Source organism: Hylobates moloch, unplaced genomic scaffold, assembly GCF_009828535.3.
Source record: "Hylobates moloch isolate HMO894 unplaced genomic scaffold, HMol_V3 SCAFFOLD_6, whole genome shotgun sequence".
In the NCBI taxonomy this organism is placed as follows: domain Eukaryota; kingdom Metazoa; phylum Chordata; class Mammalia; order Primates; family Hylobatidae; genus Hylobates; species Hylobates moloch.
Window position 1 is genome coordinate 137497944 of NW_026652281.1, and position 25123 is coordinate 137523066.

The 25123-nt window shown below is 42.9% G+C and overlaps 1 long non-coding RNA gene across 1 annotated transcript; it reads left to right on the top strand.

Moving 5' to 3' along the window:
- Positions 1 to 5084: 5084 nt before the first annotated feature.
- LOC116471800 (uncharacterized) lies at positions 5085 to 23541 on the top strand. The gene is made up of 2 exons (XR_004248877.1): positions 5085 to 5274; positions 21393 to 23541. It is a non-coding gene; the product is annotated as an uncharacterized LOC116471800 (long non-coding RNA).
- The last annotated feature ends 1582 nt before the right edge of the window (positions 23542 to 25123 follow it).

The window sequence follows — 25123 nt, forward strand, 5'->3', positions numbered from 1 at the left end:
GTGAGCCACCACGCCTGGCTTTAATTTTTTCTTTTTTTAACGTAGAAAGCACAAATAAGAAAAGGTAAGAAAGATCTCACACAGTCCCATCTTCCTCTTATCTTTTTGGTGTGCTGGTTTGCTTTTTGCACAGATACTAGATGACAACAACAAGCATTTTATAGCATTATTTTCCCTTTTAAAAGACAGCTAGAAGGTTTAAAAAAGTTAAGTATTCTTTAGCATCATCATTTAAAATAAAGTAAATGTGCTTATTTTGTAGATGTGCCATAATTTAACCAATTCCCAGTTTGGGACAATTAAATTTGTTGCTAATATTTTGATGCTAAAACAGCTTTACTCATGAACATTTTTTGGCTAAATCCTTGCCCACATTATCGGTGACTTCCTTAGTTTGCTGGGCAAGGATGTGTTCCCTTTGGTAATTCATGCCTGCCTTTCCTCTATTCACCTTCCAGGTATGGCAGTCTGCAATGTTAGCATGCACAGAAACTCATGGTGCCCTTGTGTGCCATCATCAGCACTCCAGCCTCTGTGGACTTCCGAAGGAGAGGATGCTGCGCTTCTCTTATAGGCCCAGTTCCTTTGCTTCCACCTCTAGCTATGCAGAGATTTCCCATTTACACATTTTCAGTTTCAGGAGCAGACTCTCAGGATGCAGGAACACAGCTGGTATCATTATTGTTTTTCTGCATATTGATAGTGGCAGTGTAATGTGATCCCTTTCCCTTGCGCAATGCTTTAGATAGCACTCTGGATGTCCAGCTTGGGAAAACGCCACATGAGACATGCAGCAAAGATATTTAGTAGATGATCTCTTTGCTCTGTCATTTCTTGGGGCTGCTATGGACCATGTATTATGTTTGGCACTTTACTGGCTTTTAAAATAAATGTAATCTTTAATGCAACCTGTTAGGTATGTGTTACTTCTGATTTTATTACAAGAATGGCTTAGAGAGTTCAAGTTAGTTTTTCTCAGCAAGAGTCTAAAGCCCAGCTCTTTGATGATTTCTTGTTCCCTTTACAGGTATTTAAACTAGTCAGAGAGACAAGTTCTGCACAAATGAAAATTCAAAAACGTGGTATAACGTATCTCTGCCAGACAGGCTTGTGCTCTGATGAGAGGAGGGAGAAAGTGTGGGCTGTGGCAGGCAGGAGGGTGTCTAATGATTATTATGCTTGATATGCAGCACCTTCACGGGCCAAAGGGCATTTGGTTACATGAGAGTTTTCTTTGGGTAGAGGAAGTCCAGCAGGTTCACTTGAACCTGTAGGGACAAGGGAGAGCGGCATCCCGAGTCTGAGCCCCATCTGAACTGAAAGCCAGCTGATAAGCACCAGCTCTAATCCTTAACCGAACAGCGGCTGTCTATTTGGGGAATTTCCTGGGTTTAAGAACCCCAAGCATCTGAACTACCGAGTGGGCTGGAAATACAAACGCTGTCGTGACACTTGGGGGCATTTTTTTGTAGTTGTATATGTCACAATTTCCTACTACCAGATCAAAGAGTCTGAGGGCCAAAGAATTCAGGTGGAGACTTCCCCACAGTACTCAGGGCATACTTAAGGGTCATCTTTCCAGTCTATATTTTTGTACTTTTGAGCCCACACTGTGACATTTAAGGTGAACAACAGCAAGATTCTCAAGTCCCCTGTATGTGCAACATAAAACACGGAGCAAAAGCATCCCTTATACATGGGACCAGGTAAACATAAGGCACTCTAGACACTGTGTGTGCTTTTCCAGGGCTCATGAAAAAAAAGTGGCTCCAAAATTCAAAAGGAAAACACAAAATTAAAGTGAATAAATGTTTAATTTAATGCTTCCTTAAGATAACATCATAACATTGAATTGATTTATCAGCTTTAGCTCATATATCAACATCACCACGGAATTATGCAAATTGAGGACATGGTTCTGATATATGCATGTCTCAGTTAACATAGTACAGTAATCCCTTGGTATCCAAGGGGGATTGTTGCAGGACCCTCTCATGGATACCAAAGTTTATGGATGCTCAAGTCCCTTATATAAATGGTGTAGTACTGTGCTGTGCAGAATTGAGGACAGCCTGTATGGGTGCATTTTGAAATATCTAATTCAATGGTGGAGACGGGGAGGGAGTGAGGTATTCAAAAGGAAGAGTGATGCTGCTTGGAATTAAAGTAAAAACAATGCGGTCCTCAAAAAGTCTTCATAACAACATTGAAGATTGCTTCCTGAGAGTAGACAACAGCTCCAACCCAGTAATTCAGTTAATTTTTGCATTTATGAGTACCTATAAGAAGTGTAGCATAACACTTAGTTGGACTGGGACTCCAAACCAGATAAGACAGTGCTCTTGTCAGCAAAGAAGATTCACACTCCTTCCACACAATTCCTCTCTTTCCAGCACCTTTTTTTTTTTTTTTTTTTTTTTGAGATGGAGTCTCACTCTGGTCACCCAGGCTGGAGTACAGTGGTGCTGTCTTGGCTCACTGCAACCTCCCCCTCCCTGGTTCAAGCGATTCTCCTGCCTCAGCCTCCTGAATAGCTGGGATTACAGGCACCCACCACCACACCCGGCTAATTTTTATATTTTTAGTAGAGACGAGATTTCGCCATATTGGCCAGGCTGGTCTCGAACTCCTGACCTCAGGTGATCCGCCTGCCTCAGCCTCCCAAAGTGCTGGGATTACAGGCATGAGCCACTGTGCCAGGCCTTCTTTACTGACTTTTAACTCTAGGAATTTATTTAATTTCTGTGAGTGTCTGTCTTCTGGATTTTTGTCTGTGAAATGGAGACGAATACCCATCTTAAAAGCATTAAATGAGATAACGGTGGTAAAGTGCACTTTACCTGGCATGTAATGTAAGTTATATAAATGATGTTTAAGCTCTCCTCCACCCTAGCCCCCAACAAAATGAAACAAAAACGATATGTATTTTGGTTATAAAAGGATGAGGCTGAATTCACATATCATCCCTGAAAACCTGCCTCAAGATTCTAGAGTTTATTCTTCCTGAGGCAAAAGGCAGCAGATGGAGGTGTTTACAGCTGATAGCATATAGCTACTTAAATTCTGGCTCCAAGCATCCGCTTTCCTGTTTCTGGAAAATGATACTAATGACCCCCAGGTGTCATAAAGGAGCCCTTACGAATGCCGAAGTCGAGTTAACTGACTGGAACGGGATAATGTACTTGTTAGCAGAAACCAGCAAGGGCTGAGTTCCTTCTGTTTATTCCATTTGAGTCTAACTCCAGTTCATGGATCCAAATAATTTTGGATTTCTTTAAACAGAATTGTCGCTAACTGAATTAGGCAGCTTTTAACCTTTTATAAAAACTTCACAAATAGGTTGCTTACTCCTTCATACAACGTGGGATGTGTTAAGAGTGCCCTTAACTCTTCTGGTCACCCTCATGCTTCCTCCCTTCTATCCATCCACCCCGTTTCAGCAGATGCTGGAGTGCCTGAAGATATGCTCAGAGCCCACTCAGATACCTGGGTCCACCCCAAACCCCCAAGGAGCTCCCTTCTAATGGGAGAGAATCTCACACAAGGAAATAGTTTTGATGTGGACCCTTTGAGAGGCAGAGTAATGCAGCATACCAGGTTCAGAGATTTGGGGACAGGAAACCTCAGTTCAAATCCTGGCTCTGATATTTTCTAGCTATGTGAACTCTGGCAAGTTTCGACTCTCTTGGAACCTCGGTTTCCTCATTTCTAATCTAAGAATAATAGTATCTGCTTTTTAGGGTTCTTAGGAGTATTAAATAAGAACATGTTTGTATGAACAGTGTCTGGTGTATAATAAGTGCTCAATAAATATTTGCTTTTAAAAACGTTATCTATAGTAGACGTTCAAACAAACCTTTTGGGAGCTCAGCAAGATAAGCAACAAAAACCTTCAGGGGAGGTCAGGAAAGTGACTACAGCTGCCTGGAAGCAAAATCCTTTCAGCTGGTCTTTTGCTGTCCATGAGCACGTGACCAAGGAAAGGAAGCTATATTTTTCTCGACTGGGAATTTGAGTTTGCAGTTGCACATTCCAAAGGCCTTGTAAGTTCTTCCCAGTTTGGGAAAAGGAGCAGCTAAGGGCACCCATGGAAACGCTTACTAATTGCGTGACCTTAGGCAAGTCCCCCTAACCTCACCAAAGATAAAATTCCCTTATCAGTAAAAGGGGATCATAAAATGGAGATAATAATTTGGGCTATCTGCTATGATTGCTGTGGGATTAGGGAAGATGATGCACGTGATACATTTAGCAGAGTGCCTGGTGCCCAGTAAGTGCCCATTAAAATTTAGCTATGATTGTTCTCTTTAGCTGACACACAGGACTGCCTTGAATGTTCATATTTCCAGAGAAAGGTGCTCGGGAAGATTTCTCAGTGTTCGCCTGCCAGGTCAGTTTACAGTTCAAAGAATCCCTTTGTTCAAAGGGTGAGCAAATCCAGGCCTCGTGTATCTGCAGCAATGAAACAAGGGAGCTTTCTGCCTGATCTTCACCCCAAAGGCAGTCTCTCTTTTTAAATGCCTGCACACATGTTATTTATTTATTTTTGATTAACGTTTAAATTGAGGTTTTGGCTGAAACTCAGCCTGCGCGCACTTGAAAAGCCAACAGGCTCATTGGGCAGCCGATAAAGCTCTCGGGATTTCCCCGCGGGGCTGCGGAGAGTACAGACAGGAAGCCTGGGGACCCAGCGCCTGACCAGAACTTCCTCGGGGGAGGCTGCAGGGGAGCAGGCGCATCCTGCACAGAACGCTCTAGAGCGCGCAGGCCAAAGCAGCAGGCGGCTCCTGGCACGTGCTGCAAGTGGGTCTCCGACCCGGGGGTCCGGACCCTGCACGCATGAGTGGGGGAGGTGGAGGCTTTCCCCTCAGCTCCCCGGAGAGAAGCTGACACTGCCAGGCTGGAACCTTCCATTCCGGCCCAGCCTCTTCCTCCCTCGCTGTGCCGAGGAGGGATCTAGAAGGGACTTTCCAGAGAGGGTTAGCGTGCAGGGTGTGGAAATGGAATAAAAGCATATGCAAATAGGCCTTAGCTGCCTTCGTCTACCCCAGCAAATAAGAGTCTTTCTCCAGAAAGATGCTCTTTCTCCAAGACGCCTGACCGCTCTTCCTTCCCTGGATGGCACCAGCAGGGCCTATTGGAGTGGTAAACCCTGGGCCGGAAGGCATGCCAAAGGGGGGGCAGGATGTACAGGAGACAGCAGCACAACGAGGAGGGGGAGAACGGCGGCTGAATTGGAAATGATAAAATAAAATGAAATTTTAGGAACTAGCTGTGAGTATGAGCTGGGAAAACAATCATTGCAAGCTGATTTCTTATGTACTTATCTTCTGTTTGAGAGGCAGCAGGCTTTTGTACAGTGGATTATTGCAGAGTAAATGGCACATTAAAGATATAATCAAGACGTTAAGGCATATTGAAATGACATTAGAATTAAAGTAGGTGGGACTTTTGTCATGGTCTAGAAATATAAAAATGTCAGTGACTTGGAGATATTTCCAGTGCTTTAGTAAAGATGTGGCTCCATTTCCAAAAGGGACATATTTTTAACATTTTGTTATTTTCAGAGTGGGGTGGGATAGAGTGGGGTCAGGAAGTGGTTTAGAATCTCTATGGATGATAAAATAATATGCTGTAAACCTGGAGTTGTAGACTGTGGTCTCTATTTAGCAAGTCATAAACTTTCTTGCAGTGACAATAGCATGAAAATACTGCACAGTAAATATGGTGCTCTTAGGTTTCAGGGTTGGAGGACTATGGCTATTTTTGTTTATTGTGTTCCTATTCTCAATCTCAATCGTGTCTTTGGATATTAAGAATTTTTTTAAATTTTCTATTTTTTTAAAGAATCTTTTACATACTGAACGTGACTTGTATACTAATTGGCAAACAGTGTCACTTTTCTTTCTTGATGCCTCAGTGGGTTTAATTATTGTATTACTGTATTTTCTTGTCATTTGAGACCTTCACATTCAGTGTCCTTTCTTTCTTTTTTTTTTCTTTTGAGATGGAGTCTTGCTCCTGGCCTGTCACCCATGCTGGAGGGCAGTGGTACGATCTCGGCTCATTGCAACCTCCACCTCCTGGGTCCAAGCAATTCTTGTGCCTCAGCCTCGAGGGTAGCTGGGATTACAGACGTGCGCCACCATGCCCGGCTAATTTTTGTATTTTTAGTAGAGACAGGGTTTCACCATGTTGGCCAGGCTGGTCTCGAACTCCTGACCTCAGGTGATCTGCCCGCATCGGCCTCCCAAAGTGCAGTGTCCTTTATTTTATTTGTGTTCCCTGGTTCTGCTTTGATTTTGCCCCAAACCCTTCTGAGTGTAGCGCTCTGCTGACACTTTATCCCCATAATTAACAATGGGTTTTGGACAGAACTGGCTTCTCTTTATTTGTTTTTGTTGTTTTTAAAATCATACTGCTGTCCTTATGCATGGTACTCCTTGGAACAGATAAGCAGCCATACAAGAAGCTCTTTGAGAGAGAGAAGGTGGACTCTGGGGGTCGTGCCGGTTGTTTGGAGTTGTTGGACTGTTAGCTTGTGGAGTGGGTGGTGTTTCATCTTCAGGATTCCGTGAGGCCAGGCCTGGGATGGGGTGAGGAGCTGACTGGATGGCCCCTGGTGATGCATTCCTGGGCCCTCTTCACATCTCTGAATTTCTAGAGTCCCACTTTCTCCAAAGGCCCTGCGGGAATCAGACGCATGCACTGCTTCAGTTCTGTGTAGTTTTAGGTTCTCAGTGGAGGCCTTTGAACTCAACCTGTAGTAAATACTTGTTTTCTGTGGCTGTCAGCAATCTATAGTCTTGGGTGTGGTCCCTAAAAGCCAGCTTTTGGGCAATTTTTGAACTGCAATGGGGATTCCTCCTTCTGGTTGTTCTACAATCTGGCAAACGTTTCTTATTTTGTTCTGGGCTTCGGTCTTTAATACAATCTGGCAAACGTTTCTTATTTTGTTCTGGGCTTTGGTCTTTAATAACAAGAGAAAATCTTCTGTTTTTAACAATAACTTACAAATTATTTTTATGACTTACACTTTGTAAAGCATTTTTGTTATTTCATGTAATTCTTTCATAAAATTTGTAAGCTTGGTAGAAACAGTACAATTAGCACATAATGGGAACTTATTAAATATTTGTTAAATCAATGAATTAAATCCATTTTACTGCAAAGGAAATTGAAACTCAAAGAGATCAAGTGATCGATTTAAGGCTCCACTTTCCAGTAGGAACTCACATCTGATTTTTCCCATTCCAGACTGACTCTGATATAATATCTTACATACTATTTGTTACTCTTTCTCCAAGATCTTAGAAAGGTCCTTTGATTCTCTAAGAAAAGATAATAGGACAATGCAAATGCGTGGATACACCATCAAAGGGGTGGCTGAGGGCTATCTACCTCTTTGTATAGTTCTTTGCTAGGTTCCTGACTGCTAAAAACTTGTATCCTTAAAGATATGACTATTTAGATACATTCCTTGTTGGAGATAAGAACACAAGTTCATTGCTGAATCATGGTGTATATATACAAAAAAAAGAGTGCGCAAGTTCATGCTGAAAAAAATGACTCTTGAATTTTTAATATTTTTTGGAAGTTTGAGCATAAAACTCTGCATATCTCAGGGGAAGTTAATTTCAGAGTTTTGGATGTGGAGCTGAGTATTTTCTCTAGCTTTGTCTCTAGTACTGGAGGGGGTCATGCACTGCCTCCATTTTAGGGTAATCTTGGTGTGTAGCAATCAGCACTCATCTGGCCTACAGTCATCATTATCAGCTGCCCCCACTGCTGGAGGAAATGTCATGCGTATCAGTTCAGACATTAAAATAGTAAGAAAAGAGCCAGTTGTTCTAGCCAAACCCAGAATTAGGCTTAAGGTCACAACTGTGTACCAATAACATCCATCAGCTTGCCAGAGACTTCCTTCAACTGGGGACACCAGGAACAGAGAGAAGGAAGAAAAACTTCCCTGTTAAATCTAAAGCAAATTAGAGAGGGATGCCAAATGGGTGTTCCCCACCAGGGCCTTTCCCTTTGACTTCTGTAACCCGAGATTCAAAGTTTTGGCTCTGGATTATCTCCCAGAAGAAAGCTGCAAAAACAACTCTGGTTATTTCTTTACTAAACTGATCCTCTTTGCTGCTCCAGTGTGCAATTGTATTGCCACACAGATAGTCTCAAACCTGTCAGTCTTTTTTGCAATTGTTTTTGTGTCTCATTGAGAAAGGACTTCCTCAAGTGAAGACTGTAAAGATTTATTTTTATATTTACCTTTGAAACTTCTATAGTTTTTGTTGCTATCACATTGTTCATGTGCATTTAGTTCCATCATCCATCTGAAGTATATTTTTGTGTATGATATAAGACAGATCTGATGTTAATGTTTTCCTCTTTAGGTACTAGTTTTTCCTCTACTTTTTTTAAAAACTAAAATTTTAGCATTAGGATCGTTTTAGACTTCTAGAAGCATTGCATAGACAGTACAGAGAGTTCTCGTACACTCCGCTCTCCTGCTTTTTGATTTCTTCCTCTGCTTTGAAAGGATATTTTTACCTGGTCCTAAATTACAGCATGTACACAGATATCTTTCTAGAATCTCATTTTTATTCTATTGGTGATTTGCTATTTCTGCTCCAATGTCACATGTTTAATTATTATTTCTAGGGATTTCATAGCTTTTGCTAGGAAACCTGAGATCTCACAGGGCTTTTAAGAGGTCAAATTCAGCCTTCAGGCAAGTGAAATAATATCAACCCTGTAAGTTGTTGCTGCTGAGGTAACCTGCCAGGAAGTAACACAGCTGCTACGTAGGGAAGGGAGATGATCACTGGTCACCTGCCCTTTTCTCTGGGCGCAAGTCTTGGACACAATAGCAAGGACCAGGTTTTGGAGTAGAGTTTCTTCACCTTAGCGCTATTAACATTTTAGGACTGGAAGTTCTTTACTATTAGGGGGTGCTGACCTGTGCATTCTAAGGTGTTTATCAGCATCTCTGGCCTCAACCCACTGGATGCCTCCCAGCTCATGACACCTTAAAATGACAATCAACTCATGGCAATCAAAAATATTTTCGGACACTGCAAATATTCCTAGGAAGGTTAAACCTCCCCTTCCACTCCCCCTGCCCCTCCAGTTGAGAACCACTGCTCTGGAGCCAGCCTGAGTGTTAACCTTGGCTCTGTTTAGTAACTGTGTGCCTTCATTTTGTCAACAAAAAATAGCCAAATTCTGTAAAATATTTGAAGAGATTTATTCTGAGCCAAATTTGAGTGACCATGGCCCGTGACACAGCCCTCAGGAGGTCCTGAGAACATGGGTCCAAGGTGGCCCAGGTGCATATTGGTTTTATACATTTTAGAGAAGCATGAGACATCAATCAAATACATTTAAAAAATACATTAGTTTGGTCCAGAAAGGTGGGACAACTCAGAGCGTGGGCTTCCAGGCTATAGATAAATTTAAACATTTTCTGGTTGACGGTTGAGTTTGTCTAAAGACCTGGGATCAACAGAAAGTAATGGTTGGGTTAAGATGAAGGATTGTGGAACCCAAGTTCTTATTTGCAGAGGAAGCCTTTAAGTACTAGGCCTTACAGAGAATAGGTTGTAAAATCTCTTCTCTTCTCTTCAAGACAGAGTCTCACTCTGCTGCCCAGGCTGGAATGCAGTGGCACAACCTTGGCTCACTGCAAACTCCACCTCCCAGGTTTAAGCGATTCTCCTGCCTCATCCTCCTGAGTAGCTGGGACACCACCGAGTAGCTGGCGGGCACCACTACGCATGGCTCATTTTTGTATTTTTAGTAGAGACAGGGTTTCACCATGTTGGCCAGGCTGGTCTCGAACTCCTGACCTTAGAAGATCTGCCTGCCTCAGCCTCCAAAAGTGCTGGGATTACAGGCATGAGCCGTGGTGCCTGGCCCATAAGATATTTCTTATCAGACTTACAGTCTGTGTTGATGTTAATGCCGGAGAGGTATAATGAGGCATGTTCGAACCCCACTTCTCATCATGGCCCGAAACAGTCTCTCAGGTTACATTTTAAAAGAGCCTTGGCTGAGAAGGAAGTCCATTCAGATGGTTGGGGTGGGGGGTGCTTCACATTTTGTTTTTGGTTTACAATTTCCTCCTGTATAAAATGCTAACAATAATAGCGCCTATCTCCTAGGATGGTCACGAAGGCCAAATGAGCTAATTAGTCACAGGAAATGCTCAGAACAGACTCTGGTAGGAAAGACCTGAGCTCAATGTTAACCATTACATTATTAAAAAAAAAATCCTTTACATTTGATCTCACTCCTGATTATCCCATAGACTTCCCATTTTTCCTACAACTCCGTATCTTCTCCGCCGTGGAGCAAAATGTTTAAATCACAACAATATGCACCAAAACATTTCATGTCTATGTTAATGAAATGGAACTCTATTTTCAGGGCTCCGTAACTGCTAATTAATCAACTCCCATGATAAACTCATCTGGGCTGTGTGTGAATTTTATTTGCAGCTGCAGAACAGCAATTCCAGTTAGTTAACAGGCCTTTAAATGACAATCCAGCTCTTTGGAGCAGGAGAAAGGCCCAGAAATGATTTTCTGAGCAAGATGATAATGACAGTGGGGAAGATAAAAATCTGGATAAGGAGAAGACTGAGGATTTACTTGACTCATTAACTTGACGGCTTTGGGAATGCCGTGTTCATTTACCGTTAAAACACACCATCATCTTGCAATTCAGAGGGGGATGGATGAAGACTCGTTTTCTAGGAATTCATGTTACTTAGTCACCCAGAAATTTTTTTTTGTTTTGCTTTTTGTAGCAGCAGCTATTGTAAAACCATTACGTTTGTTATTAACCTTGCCTGAGAGCCTTTCTCCCGGGGATGATTATTTCTATGTGTAAGAGCTGGTTGAGGATGGCAGGTGTGGGCTGTCTCTGCCTTTGTCCTAAAGGCTCAATTCCTTCTTCCAGTGAAACCAGGACTTGGTTTGATGAAGAGAAGGAAGTGCCTTGGACTGAGCATTGGGGACTGTAGTGAGGCTCATTGGTTTGATGACCTTGGTAATGCTCACTTAATTCACTTAGTCAATACAGCAGAGTGGTTGGAAGCCTGGGTTCTGGAGGCAGCATGATTAAGTTGAAAACCTAGTTTCTTAACTTGCCAGCTGTGTGGCCTGGGCAAGCTGCTGAACCATTCTGAGCCTATTTTTTCTCATTTATAAAATGATGTTGATCATAGTACCTACCTCACAGTGTTATTAGGAATTTTTAGTGAAAGAATTCATTTAGCCTCACCCATAATAAGCATTTAATACATCTTAACTACAGTGATAACTGTTATTCATTTGCGAGCTTTCCATGAGCCAGGCATTGTAAGGATAGAGGACACATTCAGGTCAAATAAGACATTTTGGGCTTCCGCAGAGTTTATTTCCTGGAGATTGGAAGGAGAGAATTGTTTCCACAAAGGTAAGCATCTAAGGCTGTGGACGTGGGGAGGGAATTGGAGAAGCTCTTTGGGAGGTGGTGGCCTTTATGGAGGGACTTGTCCCCAGAGACTCGTACCTGAGTAACTACAAAGGGAATGGACCCCAGATATAGGCAGAGCCCATTCACATAGAGACAACATCAAGACCATGGAAACAGGGGTGAAACTTAGAATATTCTCCCCATCCCCAAATAGAAAACAGTTACCAAGTTTGAAATGTATAGGCTGGAAGACCAGAGAGAAATGTATTGCCTGTTTCTGCTTAGTGAATCTAGCCATCAGTTTCTGCGACTTTAAGCATGTTTTATACCAGGTGTCTGATTCCCAGCTGACTGGGTCCCAGCGCCTAGAGGTGCCCAGCACAAGGTGTATGGGTTGCAATTATTTGTTTGGCTATTTGTGTTTAGTAATGTCACTTTTCACCTTGCGGGAACTCACCTCATGGTTATAAGGGGAATTTTTTTTTACAGAAAGGTCTAGCAAATTTCAATACTGGAGGATCACCTTACAGCTTCTTCTTGGCAAACATTTCTTGGCCCAAAAATGTTTCCATGCTAGCTCCAGCTTTCCTCCTAAGGCGGTGCAGAGATCTAAATGAGATAATTATGCAGACTATTTAAAAATTTTTTTAAAAAATAAAGTGCTACGTTATGTACTACATAATTTTTTTTTATAGCTAGCATATAAAGGAATTTGGATGTATCTCCTTTACACCTTTTGAGAATGAACCGAAAGACCAGGATTAATTTAGCTTTGAAAGGATATCGAATTTGTAAAGTTATACTAGGTAAGTCTCTCTTAAAAGCCACGCATACTGAAAACCCATTCCTTTATTCTAACTCTGTATAGCAAAAGCAAAGTGCCACAGTAGTATTTTTTGGGGTGAGAGCTGGCAAACTATATTTATAACCACTTTTGGGTTCCTTTATAATTTTCTCTCATATGGTGGGAGGTCATCTGAAAGATACTGTGGTCTTCCGAATCAGAATATGTCAGTCAGGCAGAGGATGGGAAGAGGACTGAGGACAGGAGGGGAACTTTCAGAGGGCAGAGAGAAGGAGTGGTTAATCATAATAAAAACATAGATTTTGTTATTGTAAAATAATTACTCAAGAAGTGTTTTCTAATTGTCTACCATGTACTGTACACTGCTGTTGTGGGATGGGGTTAAAAGAGGCAGAAAATGTGATATCTGCCTTTGAGAATTTCACAGTCTCACAAGACTTTCACCGATAGGTGCAAGACCCCGCAGGATCACATGTTAAATTGTGTGATTGGATGACAGATGTGTGGGATGATTTTTTACCCTCCTCCCAGCTGTATTTCCTCTAAAAAATACAACCTGGATTACATTCCTTCCGTGTTTCCTCTGTCTTTAGTTAAGGTCAACTCTGTATTTCTCAGCAAGGCCAATATGAATCGGCTCTTGCTTTTCTGGGCCTCCCTCTCCTCATGCCATTCCTAGTCTCGTTATTAACCTCAGTAGAGAAGTCTCTCTCCGTCCTCACAAGTGTGCCTGGTCACATCCTATTTGTGACCATTTGGAAATTCTGTTCCCTGTGCTTGGAACTCCCTTTTACTTGGTCTTCACCAGACCATGCTCTACTTATTCTTCAGGGTTTCTCCTTAAATGTCATTTCTTTCCAACTACCAGGTGCTTCACAGAATCTTGAGCTTTTCCACTGGTCATATTTATCATATTTGGGCTCACTTATTTTTGTGAATATCAGTGAGATTTCAGTCTCTCCTGTTTGGTGATCTCCATGGGCCATGCTGGTCTTGTCTGTGCTGCAACCCCAGGATCTAGCACAGGTCCGACACATGCAGCAGGTGCTCTGTAAGTCAGTGATGGGTGAATGGATGAGCAAGGAGAGGTTACACTGGGTCAGTGCAATTGTCCTTTCAAAGCACTTTGTTGCTTCTCCTGGAGCCCTTGGTATGTTGAACTTAGCATCCTGTTTGTCTGCCCTCACACCCTCATAAGCTTCCAGAGGGCAGGGATTGAATCATCATCATCTTTTCATCTGTAGTGCCTGGTTCACATAGGAACTCAGTGCAGGTTGTAGGATGAAGGAAAGAATAAACTCTGTACGAATGGAGCGGGCCTTATCTGGGTTTTAAAGCTTGCCTGGGGAGGAAAGTGGAAAAAAAGTGAATTCAAGGATCCAAAATAGCAGTGGGAGCTGGGATGCAAAACAAGAGTAGGGTTTTGTTTTGTTTTAAAGCTGAAAATCTGCATTAGAAAAATACCGGATAGTCACCAGACACAGCATGACAGGATGTACTCATGCTACAAAGATGAGAGGGTTGAGTTGGGGGAGGCTTGGAATTTCCCCAGCTGAACTTTATGCCTTGAACAATGTCCATCTTTCAGAGCTTGCTGCTCTCCTCAGGAGTTTTATCCATTCAACAAATTTTTATCAAGCACCTATTCCATGGGGAAGATATGCCTCCCCTTGAAGAGCATGAAAATTGGCCCCCCTGGTGAAAAAAACCTCTGTGTGTAAAGTACAAATATACATATAGTATATATAGACATATAGTATATATGTAGACATATAGTATATCTGTACCTACATTTCATAGTAGGGGGGGATTAGGAAAAAAGTCTGAAAAGGTTCCTTAGAAGGATGATAATGAAAAAAAGATTGAGAAACTGACCTACTCTGTGCCAGGCATTCTTCTGGTTAAAGGGCCTACTCCCATGAAGCTTTCACTCTTACAAGGCAGAAAGGCGGTAAACAAGTAACTGTAAACTAATAATAAATTGTATGAGGCGGAAAAGCAGGCAAGGGGCTGGAACGTTTGGGGAATGGGTGGGGCATGTCTGTGGTTCCTTTAGGTAGGGTGGGTGAGGGATGGACTCTGATGAGGTGAGGTTTGAGAAGAGTCTGGAAGAAGTGACAGGTGAACAGTGGAAATATTTTGGGAAAGAACCTTCCAGGAAGAGGTAACAGCTTGGTGCAATTAAGAACAGCAAGGAGGCCAGGTGGGCAGCAGTGGATGGATGAGGGAAGGATGGTAGAAAATGAGATTGGAGGTAGAGGCAGGGGCCGGATGACATGGGCCTTGTAGGCCATGCTGAGGGGTTTGGGTTTTGTTCTCTGTGTGATGGAAAGCTGCTGGAGAGCTTTATGCAGGGGAGTGACATGATTTGATTTATCTCTCCTTTTTTTTTTTTTTTTTTTGAGACGGAGTCTTGCTCTGTCTCCCAGGCTGGAGTGCAATGGCATGATCTCGGCTCACTGCAACCTCCGCCTCCCAGGATCAAGCAATTCTTCCTGCCTCAGCCTCCCAAGTGGCTGGGATTACAGGCATCCACCATCATGCCCAGCTAATTTTTGAATTTTTGTAGAGACAGGGTTTCACCATGTTGGCCAGGCTGGTGTTGAATTCCTGACCTCAGATGATCTGCCTGCCTTGGTTTCCCAGAGTGCTGGGATTACAGACGTGAGCCACTGTGCCTGGCCTCTTTTTTTTTTTTTTTTTTTTTAATACTTTAAGTTCTGGGATACATGTACAGACTGCAGATTTGTTACATAGATATACATGTGCTATGGTGGTTTGCTGCACCCATCAACCTGTCATCTAGGTTTTAAGCCCCTCGTGCATTAGGTATTTGTCCTAATGCTCTCCCTCCCCTTGCCCCCCACCCTCTGACAGGCCCCCGTATGTGATGTTCCCCTCCCTGTGTCCATGTGTTCTCATTGTTCAGCTCCTACTTGTGAGTTATCTTTTAATAAGATCCCTCTGACTGCTATTTGGAGGGTGGACTGCAGAGGCAGGAGCGGAATCAGGAGACCTCACTGTTGTGGGTCTCCTAGGTGGAAGCTGATGGTGGCTTGGGTGAGGGTAAACAGTTAGATTCTACGTGTACTGTGAAGGCAGAGCTTGCAGGACCCGCAGAGGGATCGAATGAAAGGTCTCCTTTCTACCAGCTGCTGACCTCTCTTGTGAAGGCCAGGCTGGGTACATATTTATCTAGCATTCTGCAGTTACTTATTTTTCATCTGTATACCTTGCCACCTTATCTAGTCTTTGAATTCCTTTAGGGAAGAAACCATCTTTGTTTGTCTGCAAGAGCCAGACAGTGGGGCCGAATGGTTAAAAGTGTTAGTTGTATGTGCTAGGTGGATGTTTTAACTGCTTAGCTGCTGCTCTTCCTCCTCCTCCTCTTCTTTTTCCTTCTCCTCCTCCTCTTTTTTAATCGAGTGAGGATGGCAGTGGCATTTTTTTATGGCTTTTGAGAGCGAAGTGAGATTTGCGTGAAAGTGCCTTGTTGGCTGGTTGTAGTGTTTCACGCCTGTAATACCAGCACTTTGGGAGGCCGAGGTGGGTGGATTGCTTGAGTCCAGGAATTTGAGACCAGCCTGGGCAACAGGGCAAAACCACCTAAGTTGGAGCACTTTTCCCCTTCCATGTCTTGGTTTTCCTTCATGTGAAAGGGAAGGCAACGCTTACTTAAAAAAGTGGAAACTCTCAAATAATTTACATTGTATTCTAAGTGGTAAAAGGCCACACTGAGGGTGATGGAGAAGCCATTACATGTCACTTGAGGGAAGTGAGTGTCTCTAGTGAATCATTATGAGTAAACGGATTTGGTGCTGCAGCATGAGCAATACAAAACGTTTATATAGTAATCACCAAATTGTGTGGATCCAACCACAATAAAAAAATGCCTGAGCTTTGGCTCAGGGCCATGGCTGAACGGGAGCATGAAGCCTGGCACGGAACAGAAGGAATGAAAGGCATGGATGTAGCACAGCGATAGACATAAATAGATGCAAGTTTAAGCAGAGATGAAAATGCGTGGCTGCCGCTTTTTCCCTCTGCACTCACGGCAGTCTCAGAGCTGGAATTAGAACACTGGCAACCAAACTCTAGAGCCTGTTGTCTAAGCATTACCCTTTGCTTTCTCCAGATATACCCAAATGTTACCCCAGAATCCTTCTATCTGCAGATTAATTCCCCCTGGCTTCATTAAGATTGTGGGGTTCAGGTTTATTTTACAGTGCTATTCATTTGTTCACCCACTCATTCATTTGTCCACAAACTAAACACTACTTTTGTGCATCTGCCATGTGCCAGGCACAGTTAGGTGCCAGGGATCCAGTCGTGAATAAAACAATCTCGGCTTGGGGCTACAGTTAGTGGAAGCAACGCTTCTTGTTTAGGACTGTCAGTGGTGGGAGGACCCAGGATTTGTGTGATTTGCCACAAATTTAGTGGTCCGCTTTTCTGCACTGAACCAGAAAGTCTTCTTATTGGTGAAGAAAATCAGCAACAATCTGAAAAATAAAATATGGCACTCTATGCTTCACCCTGGACCAGAAATTGGGCCACCTGCCATCATTTTCTGACCAGGCTGATGTAGCTATTTGACCTTTGGCCTCAATTATAACTCATGTTCAAGCAGTGGTTTCTTATACATTAGTTTACTTTGCTCCTTCCAATACCTGATTGGTGAGAGAGGACCATTTCTGAGGAGGTCTGTGATGTGTAGAGAGGTTATATGACCTGCCTAGTTCCCATAGCTGGTAGGAGACAAGCTAGGGTTAAAACCCAGTTTTAACTTCTATCACTTTTTTTTTGAGACAGTCTCACTCTGTCACCCAGGCTGGAGTGCAGTGGCACGATCTCAGCTCACTGCAACCTCCACCTCCCAGGTTCAAGCATTCCTCCTGCCTCAGCCTCCTGAGTAGCTGGGACTACAAGTGCGTGCCATCATGCTCAGCTAATTTTTGTATTTTTAGTAGAGATGGGGTTTCACCATGTTGGCCAGGCTGGTCTCAAACTCCTGACCTTATGATCCCCTCACCTCTGCCTCCCAAAGTGCTGGGATTACAGGCATGAGCCACCGTGCCCAGCCTATCACCTTGTTTTTGTTATCTCATCATGTTGTCATCTTAATGTTTTTAACTTTTTAGTTTCCCCATCTTTAAAATAAGGAAATTAAACTGTGTGGTTTAAAAGTAAGTTCCCTCCCTCCCTTCCTTCCCTTCTCTCCCTCCCTCCCTCCCTCCTCTCTCCCCCTCCCTCCCCTCTCTCTCTCCCTCCCTCCCTTCCCTCTCTCCCTCCCTCCCTCCCTTCCCTCTCTCCCTCCCTCCCTCCCTTCCCTCTCTCCCTCCCTCCCTTCCTTTTCTCCCTCCCTCCTGTTCCTGGACCAAACTGAGGGTCAGGCTGCTATTTCTTGGGGCCCAATAACGAGATGCAGATGAATTGGTGAGGAAGAGAGTTTTTATTTTTGTAACCAGTTACAGGGAGAAGGCCCGGAAATTATCACTAGATCAACTCAAAATTACAAAGTTTTCTAAGCTATATGTCTACGTGTAAGTGTGCGTTCATCTAAAGACATTAGTGATTAATTTCTTTTAATCTATAACTAAGGTCTGAGTCCTGAAGACCTTCCTCTAGAGCCTCAGTAAATTTACTTAATCTAAATGGGTCCAGGTGCTGGGGTGATTACTTATCTTGTCTCCTGCTAAATCATGGAGGTTTGGGGAGTTCCTTTAGACCCCCAATAAACCTGTTTGTGGAGGCCTGGGGAGTTTCTTCAGATCCCCATTAAAACTTTTTTAATCCTGAATGGGTCTTGTTAAGAATTCCTTCATTATTTTGTCATGCTTTAGTGTCCAGGCAAAACTCTTGGTGGGCTTTTGTTGCATTCCAGCCTTTGTATAAGGCCACTGGCTCAATCAGCTTTTACTGTTTAACCTAGCTGTCAGTCGGTGCTGGGACAGTTGTGATGGAAGCCTGCATACCTGAGACCTAGCCTCCCTCCCTTCCTCCCCTTCCCACCCCCCTCCCTTCCCTCCTTCCTTCCTTCCTGCCATCCTTCCATCACTGGAGTGCCTACTATGATCAAGACATTATGCTAGAAGCTGGAAATAATGTTACACAAAACACATGCACACACCCCATTAAGAAAGTTAAAAAGCCACCCTAAGAATGGGAGAAAATATTTGTAAATTATACATGTGGGACTTGTATCTAGAATATATAGAGAACTCTTACAACTGAATAATAAAAATACAACTCAATTACAAAATTGATAAAAAATTCTGAATAGACATTTCTCCAAAGAAGCCATACGAATGGCCAGTAAGCACACGAAGAGATACTCAACATCACTAGCCATCAGGGAAATGCAAATCAAAACCATAGTGAGATACCACTTCATGCCTACTAGGATAACTATACTCAAAAGATAGACATTAACAAGTATTGGCAAGATGTGGAGAAACTGGAACCCTCATACACTGCTGGTGGAATTGTAAAATAGTGTGGCTGCTTTGGAAAACAGTCTGGCCATTCATCAACTGAGAGCCATAGAGTTAACATATGACACAGAAATTCCACACTTAGGTATACATCTGTGAAAGGAAAATAGATCTCAGGACTCCCAAAATCACTAAGCCAAAGGAAAGTCAAACTGGGAACTGTGTGAGGCAAACCTGCCTCCCATTTTATTCCTACGTAAGCTAGCTACAAAGATAAAAAAGCTACATACCTCCCTCACAATTTGCCCACGAGGAAATTCCTTGTGGACAAAGGACAGACAGAATTCAGTCATTCTTCCACTCATGTGAGACCAATGCATGTCTAATTGCTTCTTCTGCCCTATTATTTCCCTAAGCCAGACTAAGGAATAAGACCCTCCTCTCACATGTAAACTGTGTATTCAGTAAAAGGCTAACCAGAGACAAAAAAATGCAACAGTTTGTCTCGCATCTACCTATGATCTGGAAGCCCCCACCCCTGCTTCTAGTTGTCCCAGCTCTCCAGACTGAATCAATGTACATCTTACATATACTGATTGATGTCTCATGTTTCCCTATACTGTATAAAACCAAGCTGTACCCTGACCACCTTGGGCACAATGTTGTCAGGACCTTCTGAGGCTGTGTGACAGGCCTGTTCTTAACCTTGGCAAAATAAACTTCCTAAATGGATTCAGATCTGTCTCAGATACTTTTGGGCTCACACATCCATAAGAAAATGCAAACTTATGTCCACACAAAACTTGTACATGGGTATTCATTCATAGAAGCATTATCAAATAGGCAAAAAGTAGCAACAACCCAAATGCCCATCAGCTGATGAATGGATAAATAAAATGTGGTAGATCCTAACGATGGAATATTATTCATCCATAGGAAGGATGTATGGATACGCATTAAAACATGGATATATCTTGAAAGCATTATCCTAAGTGAAAGAAGCCAGTCACAAAAGGCCACTGATTATATGATTTCATTTATATAAGATGTCCAGCATATATATAGACAGAACGTAGATCAGTGATTCCCCAGGGGTGAGGGAGGGGAATGGAGATTGACTGCTAATGGTTATGGGATCTATTTTGGGGATGATGAAAATGTTCTGGAATTGATTATGATGGTTGTACAACTCTGCAAAATACTAAAAGCCAATGCATTTTTCACTTTAGGTGAATTGTCGAGTGTGTGAGCTATATAGCTATAGCTCAATAAGGCTATTATATACTTTATTTTATTATTTTTTTTGGAGACGGAGTCTTGCTTTGTCACCCAGGCTGGAGTGGCAGTTGTGCAATCTTAGCTCACTGCAACCTCTGCCTCCTGGGTTCAAGTGATTCTTCTGCCTCAGCCTCCCAAGTAGCTGGGACTACAGGTGTGCGCCACCACGCCTGGCTAATTTTTGTATTTTTATTAGAGATGGGGTTTCACCATGTTAGCCAGGTGAAACTTGAACTCCTGACCTCAGGTGATCTGCCTGCCTCAGCCTCCCAAAGTTCCAGGATTACAGGTGTCAGTCACCACACCTGGCCTATATACATATTTAAAAAGCACTAGCATGGTCTCTGTGCATGTGGAAAACAGTCTTGTTGGAGAGATAATTTTAATCAAATAATTATACAAAATTATCTAGCAATTACAAATTATGGTGAAGGAAAAGAATCCCATATTATGAAAGAGACTAGCTGGAGGCTAATGGTGACGGAGTGGTAGGTAAACATTCAAGTGCTCTTACAGAGATCCCCAAGTAACAGTGGCTTAAATAAGGTAGATGTTCCATTCTTGCTGATCTATCAGTGCAGGTGTAAGCAGTCTAGGGTGCATAAGGAAGCCTCACAATTTTGGGGCTCTTCTGGCATGCTGCTCTGCTGTTCCCTGAGGGGCTGCACCCATTTGCATGGTCCACAGTGGCTCTCTACCATGTCTACAGTCCAAGCCTGAGAAGAGGGAGGGAAACAGTAAAAAACTCTCCACTCCTGCTCATATCCAGCACTTTGTCACACCAGGTGAGGAAACAAAGTCACATGTCCATGTGTTCAGATACCACTTAAGGGTTCTATTAGTATAGAAGGAGGAGAGAATATATATTGGGCAAGCAATTAGCAATCTCTGCCATAGATGGCCTCTCTGAGGAAGTGACATTGAAAGCAAGAACCTCAGGATAAGTTGATGTTAAAGAGAGGAACGAGTTTTCCAGGCCAGGGGGATGGCATATGGAAGGGCCATGAGGCAGGAAAGGCCAGCTACCATGTTTAATGATGCTTAATGATGTGCGTGTCTACCATACACATCCCCTACAGAGTTTTTTTTGACAGGGTCTCTCTCTGTGGCCCAGACTGGAGTGCAGTGGTGCAATCATAGCTCACTGCAACCTCCAAGTCCCAGGCTCAAGCGATCCTCCCACCACACGCCACCATGCGTGGCTGATTTTTTATTTCTAGTAGAGACAAAGTCTCCATATTGCCCAGGCTAGTCCTGAACTCCTGGGCTCAAGAGATCCACCCACATCAGCCTTCCAGACTGCTGGCCCGGTCCCTTCCAGATGTTTATAACTCATGAGTGCCAGGACTAGACCTGGTACTAGGAAGCAGCTGCATTGGATTTACCAGGCTTTTCACTCTTGTATTTTACAGGGCTGGGACAGGCCTGGACTGCAAGGAGGGGTCTTTGCACCACCTCTGAAAAGCCGATGTGTATCCTCAGCTTTGAGAACTGAATTCCATGGGTTGTGTCAGTGTCAGACCTGTGAAATTCAGTTCTTCAGCTGGGATATCTCTGTCATCTTGGGCTTGAGGACACTGGAGAGAGTAGATCCTGAAGAACTTTTTCAGTCTGCTGAAGAGCTTGGAAGACTGGAGACAGAAGGCAGAGTCTCAGGCTCTGAAGGTATAAGGAGTGTGGATTCCTGTGAGAAACACTCATTTGATTGTGAAAAGACTTGAATTCTTTGCTAAGCAGGATTCCAAGTAGCTAAATGAATGATCTCAGCAAGTCTCTTGCTGCTGTTGCTGCTGCTGCTGCTACTGCTACTCATTTACATTTATTGATTACTTATGATGATTCAGGTACTGTTGTAAGTGCTTTACATGCTGCTATAGGAGACTCTTGGGAGAAATCACTTTAATGAAGCTTGAGACACATGGCATTGCCATGCAATGATTTTCCTCCCTCTTCACGGGATCAGAGGGAACTAATAGAATGTGACAATGATTCTTTAGCATGGACTGCTGAGGCTTCTGGTTCCTTTTTAAGGTCTGCGGTGAAAGAAGATGAGAAACATGGGTATGCCCTTTTTTTTGGTACCCCTCTTCCTTTATTTGAATCTCTACTTGCTTCTATAAATATATTAGGGCTACATTGTCCCTTTGTATTTCAAACAAGGCAAAAAGAGGTTGTAATTAGACTTTACTGCAATCCTCAGTTTCTCCAGGGAACAGGAATGCAAAGGTTTTGAAGGCCTCTCTATTTGCTGACATGGTCAGCTGGGTGCCATGGGCCAAGTTCTTCTGTTGCCTTCCTCCATCACCAAGTAAGCTAGGTCCATTCTGAGGCTCAGTTTTGCTGTGATGATGACCACTTTTAGGCAGAAGGTTAGAGGCCTCATGAGTGCTATATGGACTTTATTAGGCTTTAGATTTGATGGGGAATAAGGGATGTGATTTCTCTTTTGGGAACTCATCTTTGATTCATCATTGTCTCTTGGTATCTTGGAATTTCCATGTCATTATAGTCTACAGAATGAAAGAGTAACCTGTCCCAGAGGAGAGGCAGGTGAAAGACTCCACAGCATGCTCATTCTCATTCTGTCTTCTCAGTGACACCGAGTTTTACTGAGTGCCCACTATGTGCCAAGCACTGTGCTCAGGGCTTTCTTTGTATGCATGATCTCAGTGAATCTCACCAAGCCTCATCTGGAAAACGGGGACAAATTAACAACAGGATGGCAAATTAATAAACACGTAACCATGTTCTACAGATGCAAAGGGGTGCTTGGTTATTATGATGGCCCCCTGGCAAATGTGTGGGACATGGGTGTGTTCTCTGGGTTGTTCCGATCAGATCAAGGACCTTCCCCACCCTTCTCACACTCTGCCCACTTCCGCCCTTTGCTTATCAGACCCTTAGCCAGTGACTCATTCTAGAACCAGAACCTTGGTGAAATCTCAACTGACACCAGAGATCGGTGTCTTCAGTCCTAGACTGATGGAGAAAATCCAGAATATATACTAGAAGCTCCAAATGCTCTGGGTTTCAGCAGTCTGTGCTATGGACACTGACTTTGGCTCAGAACTCCGATTTAGTACATAAGGCTGATTTTTATTTCAAGGGCACTCTTCCTAAAGCAAACCTAATAAATGAAATATGGAATTCACAGATACACACACATGTTAAAAAATTAACCTGGTATATCTGTGAGGAGTAGGAAGAAATTCACTGTATAAAAGAATGCTTCATTTCATAGAGAGTTTGTGTTAAGATTCCATTAGATAGTACATTTTTCAAAGATTTTTGAGGTTGTATTTGCTTTATCAAAACTTGGTTTATGTAAGTGGAAAAAGCGTGTTGCAAAATAACTTAGTGTCTACGATTCAGTTTATGTAAAATAATAAATGTACGTAGGAATACGTGTGTTGAAAGATGTACATCAATTTGTTAACAATGGTTATCTCTGAGGTGGTGGGATTTGAGATGTGTTTTTCTTCTTTTTTTTTTGTTTTTTTCTCTATTGTTTGACTTAACACAGAACATGTTTAGTTACAACAATAAAGTTATTGAAGACAATATAACACCCAATTGTGATGAGTCCAGACAGTACTCATGCTGTGCATTTATTAGACAGTATGCTGTAGAGGTGAGTCACGGAGGAGTGGAGAGAGAGAGAGCCCTGATTTGTTGTCCCATAAAGAAGATAGGCACAGGGTAATATGTAGTGTGATTTTTTTTTTTTTTTTTGCACGAGGAGAAATGTGTGTGTATCCGTGTAAGTGTATGGATGTCCAGTGGGTAGTGGGTGTTAAGATTGCAAGTGATTTTTTCCCCTCTCCCTTAATTATGCTTTTCTGCCTAAATAAAAAAAGAACACTCTCCAAAAATCCATCCGTGTGTGCCAGTGGTTTTTAAATGTGTTTCTTGGACCAGCAGCATCAGTATCACCTGTGACTTTTTTTTTTTTTTTTTTTTTGAGTCACTCTGTCACCCAGGCTGGATGCAGTGGCACGATCTTGGCTCACTGCAACCTCCGCCTCCTGGGTTCAAGCAATTCTCTTGCCTCAGCCTCCCAGGTAGCTGGGATTACAGGCGCCTGCTACCATGCCCAGGTAATTTTTATATTTTTAGTAGAGACGGATTTCACCATGTTGGCCAAGCTGGTCTTAAACTCCTGACTGCAGGTGATTTGCCCACCTCGGCCTCCCAAAGTGTTGGGATTACAGGCATGAACCACCACACTTGGCCTGGGAATGACTTTTGGATTAGCCAATCAACCTGTGAACTTTTTAGAAATGTAAATTTTCAGGCCCCACTCAAGACCCCCTGAATAGAAAATTCTAGGGGTAGGGCCCAGCAATTTCTGTTTTACCAACCCTTTGGCTGACTTTTATGCACACTAAAGTTTTAGTACTGATAGGGTCAATCAAGGGACATCTGCATTCGCCTGGAACTGAAATACAGCTGACATTGACATGAAAGATGCTGGCCCACTCCTACAAGTATGCATGCAAGTATTCCGCAAAACTTATTTCTGAGAGATGAACAGCAGGACCCCAAAACTTCAAGATTGTTATAAGTGATATTTCCACCAGTGAATAGCAGATATCTAGGTTTTTAATGTGGAAACTTTAGGTGCATAAAACCACTTGAAGAAGTCGTCAATTAAGGCAGGTCATACCCCTCACCCACAGACTAAGCATTTCCAACGATCTGTCATTTTAACCATCACTCACTGAATGTCATCAAGGAGGTCCTAGGACGACACTTAGAGCAACTATTCCAGGCTTTTTCAAATGCTGTTTTCCCCCTCTTTACTGTTACGTTTCTTCTTTCCAATTCATCCTTTCTCTTCCTTTTGTGATTGATGGGGTCTCAGAAGCAGATTAGCCATCCTTTTGGCTCTGTGCTTGGGAGAGAATAGCTCACATGCTGCTAGAGAGGTGCCTTGGGAGTAATAATAATGATAATGGAAGTATTGATTTGCCATCCTCCGATAACAAGGGAAGGTCATGATTTATCAGCTCACATTAATGGGACGAGGTGGAAAGTTGGACACACTACCTCACAGTCTGCCTTTCCCTTGTGCTAGGTTGCTGGGATTCAGTGATTTAGGGACACAGTGGTTTCCTAAGTCCTGCCAGCAGTCAAACCTTTG